Here is a 19,958-nt window from a genome sequence, read left to right as displayed (position 1 = left end):
TATGTGTAAATTAAACTCTTGCCCATGGGTCAAAAGGTGTATGCATTTATACTTGATTTACATTACCAAAATGCACAACTAAAATATTGCATCCAGTTATGTGCACATTAACTGAATAAAAACCTCTGTTACCTCATTCACTTGTCAATACTGAGTACAGTTGGCCCTCCATATCTGTAGGTTCTGTATCCATGGATTCAACCAACTTCAGATTGAAGATATTTTAAAAAATAAATAAATACAAATATCAATACAACAAAAAACACATATAAAAACAATGCAGTACAACCACTTTTTACTATTATAAATAATCTAGATGTGATTTGAAGTATACAGGAGGATGTGTGTAGGTTATATGCAAATACTATGCCATTTTATATGAGGGACTTAAGCATTTTCAGATTCTGGTAACTGGAGGGTCCTGGAGCCAATGTCTTGAGAATATTGAGAGATGATTGTATTATCACACATTTTAAATTTTTGCCAATCTGACAGGTGAAAAATCGCACCGTGTTGTTTGGATTTGCATGTCTTTAATTTGATGAAACTGGAACATCTTTTCATTCATTTATTGAATATTTGCATTTATTTTTCTGGGAACTGCCTTTCATATCCTTTGCCCATTTTTTGGTTGGCCTGTTCATATTTATTCTTATTGGTTTGTATACGTTCTTTGTAAAATAAGGAAATTATCTCTGTCTGTTCTATGTGTTGCAAATATCATGTACCACTTTATCATTTGTCTCTTGACTTTGTGGAATTCACTTCCACAAAGATATTTTAATTTTATGTAGTCGCATTAATTAATATTTTGCTTTATGAAGACTGGTGTATGGGGGAAGAATAGGCAATGAGGTTACCCACTTCAGATGGTATTTGCTCGCCCCCTTTGTCCTTTCTGAAGCCAGAGACTTGGAGTTGACCCAAGGCTGAAGCAAAGGTGGGAGGAAGACTGTACTGGTCCACCTACTCAAAAGGCTACAACTGGTCCCGGATCGGCCACTTTCATAGACCCAGAGCAACACTCCTTTCACTTTTGGTGCAAAAGACAGTTGGTTGACCCACTCTCCTTTACCCTCGTGGAGAATTATCTTTCTTGGGCCTCATTACTCTTCCTACAATCTGACCTTGGTGGGGGTCACCCACCAAACAAACGTCCTAACTGAATCTCCAAGAGAGCAAGTTGAAGTTGTTGTCTTTTTCCTTCCAGGGGCCACTGTGCTCCTAAAAATATAGGTGCAAATAGCCCATCCATCTCTCCCCAGTACAAAGGAAGGCCCCATCTTACTACTAATGGAGGAGTAAGTCACAAGTCCCTAATTCAACCAAAATGTCCTGGTACAAAATTAATGAACCCACTGATCATCCCTTAAACCTTCCAGAGGAATATGTCAACTTAATTGAATCTCTTCCTGGTGGCACTTCAAGTATAAAAAGGGAGGTGACAAACATTCAAGTTCTGTGGGAAAGGACACTTGTGGGCAGGGTGGAGGGAGATGGTCAGTGCATGGGCACATCTACCCTGCCCCGAGTTCTGCCCCAGGGTCAGCTCCCCTAAATGCTCTCCACTGCCCAGCGCAGCCCTGCCTCTAAAAATGCCATTTTAATTTGATTTTTTTTGTTTTTTTTTTTTTTTTTTGAGATGGGGTCTCACTCTGTCACCAGGCTGGAGTGCAGTGGCACGATCTTGGCTCACTGCAACCTCTGCCTCCCGGGCTGAATCGATTCTCCTGCCTCAGCCTCCCGAGTAGCTGGGATTACAGGCACGTGCCACCACATTCAGCTAATTTTTGTATTGTTAGTAGAGACGGGGTTTCACCATGTTGGCCAGGATGGTCTCGATCCCTTGACCTCATGATGCACCTGCCTCGGCTTCCCAAAGTGCTGGGATTACAGGCGTGAGCCACTGCACCTGGCCTAATTTGATTTTTACAATCACACCTATGGCAGTAGCTGTCAGCGGAGAGGTGGACCAGGTACTGCAGCTGTTCGGATCCCAGGTGGTTTGTCAGAATGGAGTTGGTGAGTCGGGAACTCTACCATGCTGCTTTTGGGCGAACAGAAAGGGGTCAATAGAAAGAGTTATCTAAGATGGAAAGCTGGCATAACTCACATCCTGCTCATAACCCTGTGCCCATACCCCAGGAAATGGGTATGAATTTTGCTTCTCAGCTCAGTGAGAAGAAATGTTGCATTACTTCAAGTCTAATAAAATCTAATTCTTAAGTCCTCACTCACAGGTTGGTGGGAAATTCAGTCTCAGTTATAATTTTGAGAGCTCTTCTAGCCCCTGAATTCATACCAGAATCCAGGACCTTATTTGGAGATGAGGTAACAGAAAAAGAGTCATCCTGAGTGAGCTCACTGCTGACGCGCCAATGGTTGAAACCCATGGCCCTTTGAAACGTGCTGCTCACTCCTGTGCGCTGCTGGGTATTTCCTGAAAGCTACATTCCAAGTGTGCTCTGAGATCCTGCAACCTTCTGAGGGTGCTGAGTGTGGGATGGAGCGTGGGGCCCTGTCAACTAGAGGACTTGCTCAAACCTGGCCGTTTCTTCAGTTGTGGTGGTTTTAAAACATGTCTGCAAACCCTCAGACCTTCCTCTCATTAAGAGGTGAAGCCTAATTCCTCTCCCTTTGAGTATGGCCAATCCTTGGTGTGATGGGCTAAACTGTGTCCTTCCTCTCCTCTCAGATCCCCATATTGAAACCCCCAGTACCTTCAGAATGTGACTGCATTCAGAGACAGGGCCTTTCAAGAGGTGATTAAGTTAAAATAAGGCCATCAGGGTGGGGCCCTAATCCAATTTAACTGCTGTCCTCGTGTAAGAAGAGGAGATTAGGACACAGACACACACTTAGAAGGAAGCCCACGTGAAGACGCAGGGAGAAGAAGACCATCCACAAGCCAAGGAGAGCAGCCTCAGAAAAAAACAACCCTTCCAACACCTTGATCTCAGACTTCTGGCCTCCAGAACAGAAAACAAATTTCTGTTGTCCAAGCCACCTACTCTGCGGTGCTTTGTTATGGCAGCCCAGCAAACGAATGCCCTTGGGGACTCACTTCTAGTGAATAGAATGCAGTCAAAATGATACTGCCTGACTTCTCAGGCTAAGTCAGAAAGGGTGATGGAGCTTCTGCCTAGTTCTCTCCCAAGACCCCCACCTTTGGAACCTGGCCACCACACAGTGAGGAGGAAGCCTGGGCCCCACCGAGAGGTGTAGGTGTTCTGGCTGGCATCCCCAGCAAGGGCCCCGGCTCTGACAGCCAGCATGAATTGCCAGGTATGTGAGTGAGCAAACCATGAGAGGAGTCCAGCCCCGGCCTTCCAGCCACCCCAGTGGAGAGAGAGACATGCTGTTCCTGCAGCATCCTGGCCAAACTTCCAATTCGTGAGCAAAATAAATGCTGTTGTTTTAAGCCAGGGCATTTTTTTAAAGCAGCAGTGGATAAAAAAGAACACCAGTCTTGAGGTATCAACAGCTTCTTCTGCTTCTCTAACCTTAAGGAACTTTTTCTCTCTCCTCCTCCCGATTTGGAAAGACCCCACATAATCTCCCTTCCATTTGTCTTTAGTTATGCAATATTGGCTTCTCTTGCCAGGGGGAAAGGGTGGGGGTAGGAGAGGTTTATGCTAACCAGTGTTTCCTACAAATGTACACGAATACAGTAACTAGGGTATTCTCCATACAACAGGCTTTTATGTCAGGTGGAAGGTGAGGTCTGTAAAAGTAAGCAGGTCAGTGCATGTTTATACAATGGTGATGAATAAGTGCAGGTCCCCACTGGCCGCCTCTGCTCATGCTTCATGCCAACCTTGAGTGCTGAATGTAAAATTCAGCACTCCTCCACATCCCTCCAAAAAACCCAATTCCCAAAGCACTGGAGATAAATGCAGACATCATTGAAGTTTGAATTGGGAAGTGGAGAGACGGGTACATTTCCCACTACACAAGAAGACTTTCAGAGTCTACCGTAGACATCACGACCTTTTCTTTCTAGTCTTTCCACAATCTATCCCCTCTCCGCAAGTGCCCTATCACCTCCACCAGTGAGATTCTACCTCCCTTCCCTAATGTGCTACACCCAGTCTAATAAAAAATCCTGGGCAGCCAAATAGGAAGAGCTAATTGTTCCTGAAGCATGCCCCAAAGGCTTTCAGCTCATTCCAACACACTTCCAAACTCATTTTAGTGTTGTTACTCATGTTCCTTGTTTCTGTTTCTTTCTCTTGGAGCTCAAGGAAATTGGCAAGAGTCGCACTGTTTTCTCTTTGCTGTGCTGAAGAATGCGACCATGGCAGCCCTCCTCTAAAATTTCCATGCCAAAGTCAACAATGAGGTGGAGAACCTAGAGCCAGGCACCCTGTGCCTGGTGTCCCAATCTTGTTGTGGCAATGGCCTTATCTGCAAATGGCATGCAGCACACAGCTCTAAAATAGCAACAAGACAAGGCAAGTGCAAAAGGAAATGCTCCCAGTGTGCCCATCATCATTTTTCTTGCTAGATGGAGGGTATTGGAGTCTATTCCTCATCTCAGAGGTGGGCAAACTGTGGAAATCAAATCAGTGGGTAACACCAGGGATGTAGGTTAGTGGAAGCCAGCTGCCTCTCAGAGAGGCAATTATGTAATAATTATAATATTGTTATGTAAAAATTATAACGGTAACTTCCAGACCACTTCTTCTGAGACAGACATCATGCCAAGTGCCTTATGTACCATCCCAATGAATACTCAGAACAACCTTATGAGGCAGGTACCATTATTATTCACATTTCACACATGGATGGCAAAACTGAGGCTCAAAGGTCCTAAGTGCCTTATCCAGGACTACAGAGCTAATGAGGACAGCTGACTAATGAGCAAATGAAGGCAGTCCTCTTGTCTCCTAGTCAGTATCAAAGGAATATCAAAGGAATCTGGTCTGAGAAGGCCCAAAAGAAGAGTTGCCTTTTTTTGAGTATGTGCTAACCCTTTGAGGAGAGGTCTCTGTTTGGTTGCACATAGCTGCCCTGTGAGGAAGGTGTGCTTATCATCCTCATGGAACGAATGAAATGGGTTCAGTAGATGAGTGAGAAGCAATAAGCTTAATGGGCTGGATGGAATCAAGAGGGTAGGTAAGTCTGGGAAGTCTGTGAGTCACCTACAAAGGGTTGGCAGGTTGCTTTCAAGGTTTCCATTTTTCACCGATCACTCTTCTATTTAATATTCAACTAGTAATAGTCTGAACCTCTCCCTCTCCACTGGACCACACCAGTGGGTGGCATCTTCAATTTCCTTCCCCTATTTTACTGCCACTCCCTGAAGAATGCTTACTGCTTTGTCTAAATCCCTTCAGGTGACTTTTTTAATAATCTTTAGACACTGGGGCTTTGCTTATCCTGCTTTGCCTCAAGTTGAACATTTGAGAGCATCTAATGCACAACACCGAAGTTGGCACTTTGGTCAGCTTCCCAAAGCTGACAGCGAGTTCTATCCCTGAGTGGGGCATGAGGGCCAGGCCCATCTTTTTATACAATACTAGGGCAAGTGATGGTGCCCTTGGCTGGCACTGTTTGAATGCAGCAGCCCCAATGAAAGTACCTATCTCTCACATTACCACACACACACCAGCACTAAGTATTAACATCGTCAACAAGTGAAAAATTGATTGGTTTTAAATTTGCATTGCAAAACAAATCTTTTACACTGCAAAGCACAAGACAAGTTCAAGTCCAACATATAACATTAGTTAGAGGGCACACAATCTACCTAATGACAATGTTTAGGGTTGTCAGGACAAAAACCATAAAGGTGACCTTTATTAACTACTTGGTAAGTACCAAGTACTCTGATAAACACTTTATACACTTTAATGACTACCCTGTGAGGTAGCCATTGTTACTGTCTTATTTACAGACAAGGAAGCAGAGGTATAGAGAAACAAAATAATTTAATTGCTCCAGGACTTGGTAAATCAGTAACAGAGCCAAGACTACCCCATTAAGGCAGTAGAGCATCCAAGAGGGACATGTTTGGTGGTGCCTTAGTTCCTCCTCTGTCAACCACTCTGATGTGATTCAGGCATATTATGTCCTCCAAGCCGCTGCTACTCATCGTTAAAGTGTTGGAGACTCACCTGGTTGCTGTGAAGACCAAATGGGAAGGGGAGGAGGGAAGAGATAAAAAGGAGAGAAAAAGAAGAGACAGGGAGAGGGAAGGGGAGGGGAAGGAAGCTCAACGACCTCGATTAACAGTAGCATAAGCTGTAAAAACATCAAGCACTCTGACTATTTCCACCAAAGACACTTCTTCACCAAGTTCTGGGCAAGCCAGGCCACTGACTATGGATGGGGAACCTAAACCTGGTCACTTCCCACTCCTGGGCACCCTCTCTGCAAAAAGAACACAGTTGATTATCCCTAAAGAGTCCCTAGAGCTAAAGAATGTGTCATAATGGGGCCCCTAGCCGAGTGGAGTGACTCATGCCTATAATCCCAGCACTTTGGGAGGCTGAAGCAGGGGGATTGCTTGACCTCAGGAGTTTGAGAACAGCCTAGGCAACATAGTGAGACCTCATCTCTACTAAATTTTTTAAATTAGCTGAGCATGGTGGCATGCACCTGTAGTCCCAGCTACTCAGGAGGCCAACACAGAAGGATTGCTGGAGCCCAGGAGTTCGAGGTTGCGGTGAGCTATGATTGCATATGATTGCACCATTGCACTTCAGCCTGGGCCACAGAGTAAGACCTTGACTCTAAAAAAAAAAAAAAGTGAGGGGCCCTACTGTCTTGACTCAGGCCTTCTCCTCTTCCCATCACCCGCCAAGCAGCAGATGGGCCAGTAGCCACCAGCGACACCTGCAGGCGGTGGGAAGCCCTGCAGCTGCTCAGTACAAAGGCTCAGGACTCCGCATGTTATTAATACTTCATTGAGTTGAGGGAAGGTCTTTGATTTTCTTTAAATCGAAAGTCTGGGGGAGAGTTTCTGTTTGTTAAACAATCTCATGCATCAAGAAGTATAATTCCCAGGAATTTCCATTCTGCTACCTGTTTCGTGAAATGCAGTAAGGAATTTTGTACTGTTCTCTCATACACACATTCAAGACTGATCTAAATTTCAGATGCAGCCAGCAGTGGCCTTGGTTTCATTTTTTAAGGGTCGTATGAAGGTATCCCATGTCCCTCAACAAAATCTTCTCTTTCCTAAGCCTGTTGAGAAAGATTTACTTGCTATTATCAATTCATTTCTTTGGACTAGGCTCTGGCCTCTTTTTGAAGAGTATTTTGAAAATGCAAACTTGGTGATAGAGATAATCCATCAAGTCTCTATCACACAGTATAAAGGACCATCAGGCTGCTCATTTTAATTATTCACTCTATAAATCTGGGGAAAACATCTCAACTCTCTGTGACTCTGTTTTCTCAGCTGTGAAGTGGGAATAATGGTGACTGTAAAGATTAGCTGATACAGTCCACGTTAAGGGTACAAGGCCTGGCACAGTCAACATGGAAGTGGTGGAAGGCGTGGTGGTGGGCGTCATAGTAGAAGCAGTAGGAGAGGAGTTATTGTTGTCCACACCAGAAGAGATGAGGAGAAGTAAGACCAGTCAGTACCTGGAAGGCAAAAGGAGTGCTAAAAGGAAAGAAGATGGAAGACAAAAGTCACCAACTGGGCCATTTTGCTGAGAGCTGATCCTGGTGACCCCATGGCAAACACAGACAACCAGGACGCCTGCCACCAACTCAGCAGGAGTTAGGTTCCAGGCACCTCTGCTCAGACACTGAATTCATTCCCTCTGAATCCTCATAAGAACACCATGAAGTAGGTTCTACTTACAGTCGTCATTTACAATTGAGAAAACTGAGCCTCAGAGAATTAGGGCAACTTGCCTTAAAGGCATACAGCAAGGAGGCAACAGAACCAGGATCCAAGCCATCTCTCTGAGCCCAAAGCCTAAATGGCAGACTCAGAACCACTGCCCTAGGAACCATAGGCAACATCAAGCAGCTTCATTTCTGCCTATTCCCTGGCCCAGGAGGCTGCAGCAACAGGGTGGGGTGGGGGGTGGCTGTGGGGGTACAGTGCACATAGCTCTTCTCTCTTCAGAGTCTGGGGATTATAACCTTGCAGCAAGCAGACAAGCCCTGGCCCAGGCAGGGCTAGATCTGAAGCCCTGCTATCTGCTTCATTTCATCAGGCTGCTGGCGGCTGAGCACAGGAAATTAAAAGCAACTCGTAGATCATAGAGCGTGGCACCCAGTGATCTCAGACAGAATCCATCCCCTTCCCTCCCACTTCTCCTTGTGCAAGAGCATGGCTTTTAGCAGTCAGTTGCTGAATTTGTGCAGGGAGTCAGGCTGCCCTAGTCACCAGGGCCCTGGAGGCAAACAAGGAGGCCCTGTCCTCAGAGGGCTCGGAGTCTGGGGAGGTAGTCCCTTTACAGTGGGGGTGTGTGCGCGTGTGTGTGTGTGTTCTGGAAGGAGACACAGGAAACAGTGGTGGCCTCTGAGGGGCAAACTGGGGTCAGAGGCAAAGGAACGCCCAACTTTTCCATTTATATCAATTTGTGTGCTTGAACTTTTTACTGTGTGTTTATGTTAACTATTTTTACAAACAATACATCTTTTAATGATGAAATAAAATACGAGTCTACATAGAGGATAGACTCCTAACCCACAGAGAAGGGCAAGATTAGAAACGATTTCTTTCAGGTGATACTCTTGAGTTCTAAAGAACAAAATCAAGAGGTAACGAAGAAAGAAGAGGGAATTTCAGGTAGAGGGAGCTCAAGCAAAGGCGTGGAGGTATGGGGGTGCCAGGGCAGTAGCTTGGTGTATGGGAAAGGGCCTAGCACTGGAAGATAAAGGATTGGACTCTCAGCCCTTCTCCTTGCTCCTTCGTCTGTTAGCGACACACCACGGCACTGCTCAGTTCTAACCGTAGACCTATTGTGAAATTAATTGTAGAGGTGGGTAGTCATTTCACCTGCTCCACTCTTGTGTATCAGCAGCAACATCTTACAGCTGAGGTACACCATAAGCATGGGCATTTGCTAATTCTGCTTGCCTGGCATCCCTTCCTCTGAGTTTTGGCAAAAGTAGCCCCTTTCCTTCCTCAGTCAAGTCTCCTCTTATTCTCCTATGTGGTCCTGAGAAGATGGCCGGTCAATCTCGACACCCTTACCCCATGCTACCCCAGCCAAGGAGGGTGGGGATGTAACCCAGACTCAGGCCATCGAACTTCTCTTCCTAAGGTTTGAACTTGGTGGAAGCCTTCTTAGCATGGCAAACCCCTGGGCCAATTCATCCCCATGGGGTTGCCCTGAAGTGGGGTCTACTGTTCCTGCTTATTGGGACCTGACTGTTCAAATTCCCCTTCAGTTCTACGTGCCACCCAGAATCCTCCCAATAGAACCCTTTGTTGGCTTTTTAGCCTATCAATTTCTGTTATTTACTACCAAAGAAGTCTGGTGAGTGCCTTTGTTCTTTGAGAGTCAAATAAAAATATGGCTTTAGACCCCAACCTGCACATGATAAACGACCCTCACCCTTCTGGAGAATTCCTATTATCTCTTGCCTTATTTCACTTGTTTCCAGTGAGTTATTTTGTTTTAGTTTATCGATGGTCTCACCATCCTCTGTGGGCTGTCTTTACCAATAAAAAACAAACAAACAAACAAACAAACAAAAAAACTCAGCAACTTTCTTCACCTTCTCTCTGTTCTACCCCTCCCAAACAAAACCCACTTACTCAAGGTAGTGTGTGTGTTTGTGTGTGCGTGTGTGTTTGTGTGTGTGTGTGTGTGTAGCAGTCTTTGAAAAAGAGAGAAAAAGGTTTATAGAACTCATACACAAAAAAAGTACAATAAAAAGTTAGATAACCCTGTTCTTAAAAAGTTTAACCAATGCAGACTTCAAGTTCTAGTTTCTCTCTGCTAGATCCTCTCTACCTCTATTTCTTGTCTTTCTTGAACCCCCCTCATCCAAGCTATGTTATGCAAAAAAAAATAATAAAATTATTTCTCTTGTTATCACTTTGTCTCCTACCAACTTTGCCCTCAGGATTTCAAGGCAGTCTTGTCCCACAAGAGAATTCTAGGGCTGGCCCACTACAATGGTTTCTGCAGACAGAAGATGAGAACAAGGCCAAATGACCAGTTGTGGCATCTTTCAGTCATAAGTTCAATGATTCTGGGCACAGTAAGAATGCCAATCCTCCTTTCTACTTTAATTCACATTCAATTAGATGGAGCAATAATCTCGGCAAGCCTCTTTCACAGGTGATGTTCATTTCTCTCCAGAAACAAGGAGCCCTCTAAGGGAAGGAAGTCATCGGAATTAGAGCCACAGGTGGCTGAGGACAGGGCCAGGGACCAGTAGAGATTCTGGACAGCGTGACTGTCTGGTTGGCAACTGGGCTTTTCCCCTGCTGAATCTTTCTCTTGTAACTTTGTGTGCATACACCCGGTCACCATACACTCAGGATCCTGAGGGTGTGAGATCTGCATGGTATTTGCTTTTCATGGCGCCCACCCAAGCAATGATTGGCACTGGATACACACTGGGTCACATGCTTGTAGAATTAGCTTATAGAATTACCATATCCACTCCCAGAACCCAGAACATATCCACTCCCAGAATTAGCATATGCCTGTAGAATTAGCATATCCACTCCCAGAACTCACATTTCTCACAAATCGTTCATTCAACAAACCATATTAAATTACTTCTCTGTGCTAAGCAATGGGGACAAAAGCAAAATAAGTCCCCACCCCTGGCCACAAGAGTCTAAGAATCTAGTAAAGGATGGAGAGAAGAAACAGGCAATTATTCAAAGGTAAGATAAGTACTGGGTCATGGATCCGCTCATCAAGTGGCTATTGAGCATTTTCTATGTGTTAGGCTTTGTCAATTACCTGGGATTCAGGGGAAATAAGGCACATCTCTGTTATAAAAAAAAAAAAAAAAGAAAGAAAGAAAAGAAAAAAGCCCTGCGAGTTTGATTGTGTGTTGGATGTCTAGAGGACAGGAAAAGTGGACAGGAGAAAATTCCCAAGCACCTAACACAGTGCCAAGCACAAAGAGTCACTCAGTGAATATTTACTGAATGAGAGTTGACTAAAACAAATAATTACAGACATGATACAGACTATGACAGAAGCAAAAGTGGGCTGTGGCTGTTTGGAAATCAAAGAGCATCTTTTAAAAGGGAGATGGCACCTGAACCTTGCCGAGTAGGAATGTTCCAGAAGTAAGAGAGAAGACTAGGGTTTCAGGAACAAGGACCAGCACCTATGAAGGCTCTGAGGCACAGACCACTGTCACCTGTGGAGAAGTGATGAGTGGAGAAGGAGCATGAGTTTGGTGGGGATGGCAGGGAGTGGCCAGTAATGGGGTTGGAAAAATAAGTCTAAGACTATATCCCTGAGGGATTTATGACATATGAACACTGGAGAAGCAAGTGGACAGACGTTGCTCCTCTGTGTCTGCACTTTCACAGCAGAAAATAGAAGGCATCTCTCACCTACCTGATAACAGAAGAGGTGAGAATGTACGCTTTAGAATCAAGTGGACACTGGGTTCAAATCCCAGCACTACTACCTTTGAACAGTGAGCTGTTGGGCAAGTAACTGAGCCTCTCTGCACCTCAGTAGTTTCATCTCCAAAACAAGTACCATGAAATCCACCCCAGGGGAGTGTTGCAAAGAAATAAATAAGGTAAGGTATGTAAAATTTTGAATAGAGTGCCTGGCTTACAGTGACTATTTTTAAAGCATTTTTTTTTATTGTTATTACTGTAATAATTGTTATTCCTGTCATTCTATTTGGAATAACGTTACTTCTCATCCATCCTTTACTGCCTATTAAAAAAAAGTTAAATTTGAGGCCAATCTTTTCCAAATTGGTTATCTCCACAGAGCAAATGAATTTAGAGCCATTACTTGATGGTGAGTGGGGATTACTCAGGTTGGAAGGAACCTCCAAGAGCCTGTGGCCCGACAAACCTCTTCAATTTACCACTGAGGAGCCTGAGGCCCAGGTACCAAAGGCTGGCCCCTGACCCCAAAAGAGCTTACAGAGAGAACTGGGCTAACCCCCAGGCCTTCAGGCCCAGATCCAGACCCTCCAGATACATTTTACTGTCTCCCATTTAACCCTGTTGCCATGTCAACAAGTCCAAGATTAAAATCTACTGCAAATGCCAACCTCTCAAACACACATCAGAGGGCCCCGCCCACCTCACCGGGCCTACAGAGGTTGGTTTGCTTTCTTTACACCCTCTTGTAGCATCCACAAGCTGCTGCTCAAGTCTGAGAACAGACTCTGCCCTGGAGCCCTCATAGAGGAGGGGTCCCTCCCAGCCAGTGTCAGCTTACAGTGGGAACAGGGTCTGGGGCATGGCCAGAGCCTGGCTGACACCGGAATGTTGTTGCTTCCCCATGCCCTCGTCCGCAGCAGAGGCGGTGTCAGGCTGTGGCCAGCCTCACCATAGCAAGGGGCATGTTTCTCACCAGCAGGCCTGGCCGGGTTGCTTTGGAGTCAGCCCCTTCTCTGCTTCAGGCTCCCACAGTTTCCCAGAACTGCCCCTTTGGTCAGGGTCACGGCTCTCCTATGGAAGAGAAGTTCAAGGGGAGACCCTTGGCAGAAAGGAGCCCAGCTTTTTCTGGAACTCCCCCAGTAGCTCTTCAAACCCCTCACTAAGGGATTTAATGGGAGGACTCACGTGTCCTGAACAAGCCAAGTGAAGCACTCGTCTGCTATTCTGTTCCGTTTGTGAGACTCAGAGTGCCTGTCATACCCACAGTCAAATTTAAATAAATATTTAGCAAATGGGGTTATTTTCTGCACCATGAGGGAAAGAGGTTATTTTCTGCACCAGAAGTTATTATTCTCTACTCACAGCTGGCCAGACTGTGGGTGAGGTTCCTAACCCATAGGTAGCCAAGATGTTGGCCCATGTGGGAAGCCTGGTCTAGCCAGTAGGACTCTCCTGTGCTGGATGGTATGACCCACTGAGCCAATCAGATTCTTTCTTGTGCCTTACTGTATTCTCCAAATACATACGGGGGCCTTCCATGTGCCAAGCACTATGCTAGGTTCCAGTGATACAAACGTAGAAGGGGCTCTGTAACCTCAGACCTCTCTGCTCTTAGAAGGAGTTCAATATAGGAATCCATTCCTTATTAGCAACTTAGACTAACTGTTGGGATTTTGTTGTAACATATACACAACTCTCATTTATAATGTAACAGTTACTTTAAATAAACTGATGCATTTTTCAGGACCTTCGAATTCCAGGAACAGAAACCTAACCCAATCCAGCCTAAAGAAAAATCAGAATTTACTGGCTCATCTCCATAAAGGCCAGGACTAGAGCTGTCCTGAGGATATCGAATGATGATGTTGTCTCTCCCTCTCTCCTTCTTCTCCCATCCCATCTCACGCCATATCTCAGATCTCTGCTTGTCTCCATGCGTGGGACTCATTCCTTCCTCACATAGCAGAGCTTATTCACACAGCAGGAGGTATGGCATGGGCAGCTCCAGGCTTCATCAACCTAGATTAGCAACTCCCAAGGAAACAAAGATTTCTCTCTCCTAGCACTCAGATGTAAAATTCAAGGGCAGAACACCAATGAACCAAACTTAGGTCATGTGGCCATCACAAAGCCAATCACTGTGGCAAGAGGCATGAGATCCCATGATTGGTCAAGCCTTGGTCACATGACACAGCTTACCCACCAGAACCACATGGTGCAAAAGAACAGTTCCCCCAAGGAAGGAGGGTGCCTTTCCATGGAAAGGGAGTAGATGCTGAACAGGATGGAGGGGAGGAGGCAGAGAGAGATGTCTGTTACGCCAGAAGGAATAAAAGGAAAAACTATTGTTTTCCAAAAGAAAAGGTAGAAAAGGACTTTACCAAAGAGTAATTTTAGGATTGTTTCTAATGGCCAGCTTTATTAGAATACAGAAGACATTGATATGCTTTAAACAATTAATGAGTGGCAATTTTCATAAGATACACAGAAGAGGGGAGACAGCACAGAACTAATACAGTGACAGAGGACAAACCAAATATCTTTGAGGGAGGAAGAGAACTCATATGCATTGAACATTTACTGGGTGCAGTACCTTGTTATGAAATTCTGTTGCTATCCTGTGAGGCAGGAACTATTGTTTCCCTCCATTTACAGGAGCAGGAACTCATGCTCAGAGAAGTGTCCAAAAAAAAAAAAAAAAAAACTTAAAAAAAAAAAGCCTCACCGATAGTTCCATGACTAGTAAGTGTGGAGCTGGGATGTGATTCCAAGTTCGCCTGATTCCAAAGCTCATGCTCTTTCTACAAGTTTGGTCTGCCTTCCAAAGGCAAAATACATCCCTGCTGAAAGGTGGAGGGGTGAACAATGAGTCCCTTCTCTATTTATAGATGGAGAACAAAACCAGGCAGCCCAAAAGGGCAGAAGTGCCAAGAAGGAAAATAGTTTTTCTGGGTCCTTAATGAGGACATTTTTCACTCCCAAAATGGAGATGGTGCGGGAAAGTAAGATTGCCCATCACGGACTGCTGCAGCAGCCAGGACAATGCAGCCAAGAAAGGACAATGGATTCAGCACCCAGGGGTCATTAGTGGCCTTCAAGAGGCTGCTTCAACAGAGGAGTGTGTCCAGACCTGATATTTAAAGCAGTTTACAGCAAGTAACTGGTCGAGAAATCAAGACTGCTAAAGTAGATCTACTCATTCAAGAATAGCAGTACACTTTTTTGCTGTAGGCCTGAGTGGTTGCTGCCGAAATGGGCAAGTTCATGAAACCTAGGAAGGTGGTGCTTGTCCTGGCTGGACGCTACTCTGGACGCAAAGCCGTCATCGTGAAGAACATTGATGATGGCACCTCAGATTGCCCCTACAGCCATGTTCTGGTGGCTGGAATTGACCGCTACCCCAGCAAAGTGACAGCTGCCATGGGCAAGAAGAAGATCGCCAAGAGGTCAAAGATCAAGTCTTTTGTGAAAGTTTATAACTACAATCACCTAATGCCCACAAGGTACTCTGTGGATATCCCCTTGGACAAAACTGTCGTCAATAAAGATGTCTTCAGAGATTCTGCTCTTAAACGCAAGGCCCGACGAGAGGCCAAGGTCAAGTTTGACGAGAGATACAAGACAGGCAAGAACAAGTGGTTCTTCCAGAAGCTGCGGTTTTAGATGCTTTGTTTTGGTCATTAAAAATTAAAAAGGAAAAAAAAAAAAGAATAGCAGTACATATAATGATATCTGCATGTTTTAAAATTACAGGGAATGAATGAAGAGGAAAGGTTAAAAAAATCAGACTTTAATAAAAATGAGTGCTTATCTTATTTTGCAGATAGAAAAGTGCAAGAAAGACATGCCATTAAAGACGGAAATAAAAATCCGAATTAACTGGACCAGCTGAGAGTCTGGACTGGGAAACCATGAGTCTGAACCACTACAGGGTTCTTGGGGAGTTGTGTCTTTCCTGACACACTATTTGTCCACCCTTTTCTTTGGGCAACAGATGCCACTCCTGACCACATAGGTTGTCCTATAAATGGTCTGGCCACTTGTGACACTCTATTCCACTGGAAACAGTAGTCAGTTGACCTGATGTGACTCAAACTAAGCCAGCCAGTCTATCTTTCTGGGACTGGTGTATGGGCACTGGGAGAGCAGTCTTCTCTCTCCACTAGATTGTGAAGCTGGAGTCACCCAAGAGAAAGGCACAAGCAGCCCCCACATGTGAGCAACACAGATTAGCAATGACCTGGGCAACAAGGATTTTTCTCTCTCTTTCAGCATCCATACGTAAAATCCGAAGGAAGGATCTTTGGACGTGTGAAGGAAGCCTATTCATAAATAGGAAAAAATGAGGCCAGTCCAAAGAAAGATGGAGAGAGAGAGAAAAACAAACAACATCCTTCAAAATTCGGAATCTAGCCAAACCTGCTCCCCATCCTGGACTTTCCTGTTTTTTGGGCCATAATCAGAGTCCAGTTGTTCTTATTTTTAGCTGCCATAGACAAGTGAGAACATGTGCTTTTTGTCTTTCTGTATCTGGCTTGTTTCACTTAACATAATGACCTCCAGTTCCATCCATGTTGTTGGAAATGACGGGATCTCATTCTTTTTTACGGGTATATAGTACTCTTTTTTTTTTGTATTTAAGGAAGTTTGAAGTGGGATTCTCTAGCTGGCAGCCAAAATAGAGTTCACTAACGTAATTCCCACTGAAGCCTCAATCAAACCTCAATAGGTTGCCCTGTGAATGGAAATTAAAATTTTGACCTGACAGAGCCACTGAGAATGAATATAATTTTTTCTAAAAAAGGCATGGAGCTCTGTCCTCAAGAAACTCATAGTCATGGGAAGTTTTTTGCTTTCCTGCTACAAATAGGAAATCCCTCAGAAAGGTTGATGATGTCAGTGTACGTATGTGTGGTGGGAGAGGGAATGGCAGGGGAGGCACAATCCTCTTCCAAAAGAGAAATAATAATGACCAAGCTAACTATTACACTTGACAGATATACACAGGAACCAAAGGGTAGTGCGCAGAGCTTTGTATGTTTCTCATTGAGACACATCAGCCCACCTCGAGCCCCTTGGTGGGCTTCCAGACATCATTTCCCTCTTGCCTAGCTTTTCCTCCCTTTCTTGGGATTCCCTTGTCCTGTTGGCCTTTTGGGCTCCTCTGCCCTCCCTCCAGGGCTCCCAGAAAAGCAGTTCCATTTACTCCCATTGGGAGCTGAAGAGAGTTGAGTCAGATTCTTTCAGGGAAGGGGGCTTTGGGCCCTTCGGTAAAACACCAAAAGCTCAGCAAATTTTGCTCTAACAATGCCATCTCTCCTCTCACAGCACCTCTTCCATTAACTACTGTATTTGGAAATGTTTGTCTCTTTTCTCTGTCTTACCAAAAGCATTTTCCCCAAAAGAGGGGTGGGAAGAAAAAGACCATTAGAGAAGGACCAGTGCTCAGGAACAGTCTTAAAACTCTCCCACAGGGCCGGCCATCAGGTGGCACAAGCTGAAGGATTCTGGGCAGTCCCTCTTCCCTCCCTCCACAAAAGCAATATGCTGTCTTATGCTTGGAACACCACTTACAAACTGTAAAGCCATGCTATACAGCTATTAGAGACCATTTTTTAAAACCCTACTCTAAAAAACTCTTTCCATACATAGTAGACCTGCAATGGTGGGGGGCGGGTGGTTAAATGGAGGGATTCCATTGGTTTGTAGAATTATTTTCAAATTCAGAGACCCCTGCACTGTCTTCCACATGCTGCTGGTGAAGAAGTGAATCGTTATAACCTTCCTGGTAGGTCATTTGGCAGTGTGCTTCAAAAGCCTTAAAAATGTTCATTTTTTTTTTCCAACCCAACAATTTTAATTCCAGAGCATGAACTAGCTCCACCATTTACCAGTTATGTGATTTAGGCTCTCTGAACCTCAGTTTCCTCATATCTAAAATGGGGATAATATCATAGTCTGGTTGTAAGGATTAAATGAAATGTATGGAATGCCTTAGAATGATGTCCAGCATACGATTACATGCTCTGTGTCAGCTAAATAAGTGATCAGAGAGAGAAGTAGAAATACATCTCAGTATTGTTTTAATTGGCAAAATTTAGAAACATGTCTAATAATGGATTGTTAGCTAAACTAATTATGTGCATCCATAAGATGGAACATTACATGCCCATTTTAAAAATCATGTTTTCAAAGAATATTTGATGATATGGAAAGATGTTCATAATATATCATCAGGCAAAAAAATTCAGGTTTTGAATAACATACACAGTATAATCTGAATATCAATATAAAAAGTAAAGAAAATACTTCAAAGTATTATTGGCAGGTATCTCTAAGTAAAGAACCTTTTCTGCAATGGAATCACCCAGGGAACTTAGTAAAACAATCCTGCTCTAGGATGCCACCCCTAGAAATTCTGATCAAATTGGCCTGGGCTGTGACCTGGGCCTCAGGATTCGTATTTTTTTCCACATGCTTGGATATGTTCCCCAGACTTTTTCCCCAAAGTTTTCTAAAATAAGTACGTATCACTTTTATAATTAGAAATTAAAACCACAAATGCTATTTAAAACACATTTCAGTTACCCCCGTGAGAATGGCTGACTAAGCAATTATTTCAGTGACTGGCTTACCAGACTGTTTTCTCCCAGGGAAAGCTGGAGTTTGGCAGAGGAGGGAGAAGCAATTCAGAGTATGAGTCACTGCCCTGGGGAACAGACCTAGGAGGGGCATTAGATGGGGAAGGAGGGTGTGGGGCTCAAGGTGAGGACACTGGCCACTTGAGGGGCCAGGGCAGGGACCGAAGAGATCCTACTGACCGGCTTCACAGACTGAGCCTGGTGCACAGGCCACTCGGTTATTTATGGCCCTTCCTGTCTGACGCCTTGCTAGGCGCCCCTTGTGATACCGGGGTTTCATTTATGTGTGTCAGCATTATGCTTTCTCTTTTCCAGCACCCCGTCTTGATAAGGGGCGGGAGGAACGGACGCAACAAGGAGAAAGGAAGCAACGGAAGGTCTTCGGCTCTAAAAAATGTAACTGACAAAGAGTCCAGGGCTGTTTGTATTTTTCTTCCTCTGTGTCTCATATTAAATGCTTTGGGTCTGATGACTGAGTTTCTCCAGCTGACATAGCATTCATTTATTTTTTCCCATTCATTCAGCAAGTCCTCCTTGAGCTCTTATTATGTGCCAAGACCTGTGCCAAGTCCTTTTCATCATTTAATTCTTATCTAGAGCCTTAAGCAAATGACTCAAGTGCTGTGATTAGCTCGCCTTTTGCAGATGAAAAATTTGAAGCTCAGGGAAGTTATAGGCCTAACGTTGCCCAGCAAGTTGTTAATCATATCATCATCATCATCATCAGAATAGCTGTTGATTATCAAGAATCTTTGTGCCAGGCACTGTACTGAAAGCTTTATACCCATGTGTCTTTAATCACTCCACCCCCGCAATAGCCCTATGAGGAAAAGTTTATTATTATTAGCCATGATTTATAGATGGAAAAGCTTAGACACAGAGAGAGAAAGTTATTCATCCAAGGCCACACAGCCATTAGGCAATAGGGAAGGATTTATACTCAATATGTCAAACTCCTGGCCTCCTATTGTTAAACCGTAAGTAATGATGCTCCCACAGCTTAGTGACTGAACTTCAGAAGTCAAGCTTGATGCCTTTAGCATGCAGTATATTTAAGACACTCATGTCAATTAAAGATGTTCATCTCAGTCTGTTTTGGCTTATTCTCAATACCTGAGATTGCTACAGCCTACAAGCCAATAATATGAGGAGCTGAAAACCTACTCCAGCCTCATTTGCTTTTTGTTGTTGTTGTTGTGGTTGTGGTTGTTGTTGTTGTTAAATTCTTATTCTCTAACTACTATTTCAAGCATGTGCCCATTATCATCCAAAGGACCACGGCAGAAGAGAATTATGGGAAGCTGAAAGAGAAGGCAAGAAAAGGGCACCTGCTGGTCGCTACGGTGGAATGTTCGAAGGGAGCAGGAGGCAGCTATTAGCATTCAGTTTAATGGTGTGTTTAGCCCCATCCATAACTGGAAGTGTGTTTACCGTTTCATATTTCCTTAGTGAGCAGGAGCCACAAATCTCATTCTCCATATTGAAAGCCAGTTAATGGTTCTAATTATGTGTTGGCTCACACTGTTCCTCAACCAAAGGATGGGACAGGGAGAGCTCCCCAGTTACCCCCAGCTGTGTGACCGGATCCCTCACACCCCGGCCTTACAGGATTAACCACTTGCTGTCCAGTGGGTCCAGATGATTCAAAGTTGCTTAGGATGTGGCCCAGGCACCCCCACACTGAAAATAAAATGGGGTCACTTCAAGCCCCAAGAACACTTCATCCCAGTGCTTCCCATTTAAATGGCACATTACGAGCTGTTGATCCACACAGCAGTCTGCAATGTTGTCAAGCT

At 44.5% G+C, this 19,958-nt stretch overlaps 1 long non-coding RNA gene and 1 pseudogene across 2 annotated transcripts in view; one reads left to right on the top strand and one right to left on the bottom strand.

The window, feature by feature from the left end:
* Positions 1-2,441: 2,441 nt before the first annotated feature.
* The window catches only part of LOC110743562, a 98,873-nt gene continuing 81,356 nt past the window's right edge, over positions 2,442-19,958 (bottom strand). The window contains exon 6 of the long non-coding RNA XR_002522835.2: positions 2,442-6,126. This is a non-coding gene — a long non-coding RNA (uncharacterized LOC110743562). The remainder of the gene's footprint in view (positions 6,127-19,958) is intronic.
* LOC101025027 lies at positions 14,747-15,229 on the top strand (annotated as a pseudogene). Its single transcript, XR_648667.3, has one exon. The product of XR_648667.3 is annotated as a 60S ribosomal protein L27 pseudogene (transcript).

Source organism: Papio anubis, chromosome 5 (genome assembly GCF_008728515.1).
Source record: "Papio anubis isolate 15944 chromosome 5, Panubis1.0, whole genome shotgun sequence".
NCBI lineage: Eukaryota > Metazoa > Chordata > Mammalia > Primates > Cercopithecidae > Papio > Papio anubis.
Note: the sequence above shows the minus strand (reverse complement) of the source record. Positions and strands in the feature narration are given on the sequence as shown.